Source organism: Bison bison, unplaced genomic scaffold, assembly GCF_000754665.1.
Source record: "Bison bison bison isolate TAMUID 2011002044 unplaced genomic scaffold, Bison_UMD1.0 scf7180017864308, whole genome shotgun sequence".
In the NCBI taxonomy this organism is placed as follows: Eukaryota; Metazoa; Chordata; class Mammalia; order Artiodactyla; family Bovidae; genus Bison; species Bison bison.
In genome coordinates, this window is record NW_011494880.1 from 163,633 (window position 1) to 165,358 (window position 1,726).

The window sequence follows — 1,726 nt, forward strand, 5'->3', positions numbered from 1 at the left end:
TCTCCTTCAGAATGGACTGGTTGGATCTCCTTGCAGTCCAAGGGACTCTCAAGAGTCTTCTCCAACACCACAGTTCAAAAGCATCAACTCTTCAGCGCTCAGCCCCCTTCACAGTTGTTACATTTGGAAAATATGATTTCTATCTTTTACTTATAGACTCTATTAGATAGGACCTTTTTATTATACTTTTCTTCTTTAATCATAGTTTCATGAAGGTGAGTTGTATGCTTCCAATAATTTATCCATTTCTTATAAGTTCTCTGTTTGAAATAATATAATGATTCCAATAGTCTCCTATGATAATTTATATTTTTATTTTAGTTTCTCATTTTATTTCAGTGTTTGGTTTTTTTTTTTAGTAGTTTCCTCTGAGTCATTGAACCCATTGACATTAGCTAATTTGAAGTTTTTCCCTGTTAGAGCTAACCATTAGTCCCTCTCATAGACAGTTTCTATTGACTGTTTTTCCTCATTTAAGTCACATATTTGATTTCTTTATATATATTGTGAAATTATTGTCAAAGTGTTACATTTAGACAGTGCAGTGTAGCAATTCTGATTCCATATCTTGTTACTGATATATGTTTAGTGATTCCATGGACTATTTTAAGTCTCTTTCCTCTACAGTGTAAAGTCTCTAATGCAGCTATTTGGAGGGTGTAACCTTGGGCATGGGAGAAGGCAATGGCACCCCACTCCAGTACTGTTGCCCGGAAAATCCCATGGATTGAGGAGCCTGATAGGCTGCAGTCCATGGGGTCTCGAAGAGTCGGACACGACTGAGCGACTTCACTTTCACTTATCACTTTCATGCATTGGAGAAGGAAATGGCAACCCACTCCAATGTTCTTGCCTGGAGAATCCCAGGGACTCGGGAGCCTGGTGGGCTGCTGTCTATGGGGTCGCATAGAGTCGGACATGACTGAAGCGACTTAGTAGTAGTAATAGTAGTAGTAACCTTGGGTATATTCACATTCCCTGAGTTGACATTGTTTTTAGTAACACTCTCCTTTTAACAGTCTCTTTTCCTACTATTAGCTCGTATCAGCTGGGTGATTATGCTACAGTTTTTGATAATGTCTTAGAGGCCTAAATTGCTTCAGAAACTGATCCACAAAAGTTCATTCTCTTTTGCAAGGATAGTTTTAGAAGCCAATGTCTGAGGGATGTTCTGACCTCAAGAATGCTCTTCGTAGCTGTGTTTTTCTCTGATTTTCTCTGATAAACTTGCTTGCCAATGTTTAGCTTGTACCTGTCATGAAGCAACCAGCTTTCTTCTTAACTGCTTACCAGCAAACCGTTCATAATTTGTGGGCACTTATAAGCTTGACCTTCCCACAATCTGATTCAAATAAACTGTGTTCCTTGAGAACAGTGCTTATATCCTTAAGTTTCCCTCTGGTCATACTCTGAACTTTGCCTTCACAGCTGGAGACAGGGACAGTGGCACACTTCTTTCTCTGTGACATCCCTTTTTTATGTGTAAATAGAAATGTCTATTTTTAATTTACCTTTTCATCATGGAACTTCCATTTTATTAATGAGCTAGGATATAGCTATTTGGGATTCAGTACCAGAGATCAAATTGCCAACATCCACTGGATCATGGAAAAAGCAAGAGAGTTTCAGAAAAACATCTATTTCTGCTTTATTGTCTATGCCAAAGCCTTTGACTATGTGGATCACAATAAACTGTGGAAAATTCTGAAAGAGATCGGAATACCAG

The 1,726-nt window shown here is 38.4% G+C and overlaps 1 pseudogene; it reads right to left on the reverse strand.

Annotated features, from left to right (window-relative positions):
• LOC104997423 overlaps nt 1–1,469 on the reverse strand; it is a 6,714-nt pseudogene extending 5,245 nt beyond the window's left edge.
• Between the last annotated feature and the right edge of the window lie 257 nt (nt 1,470–1,726).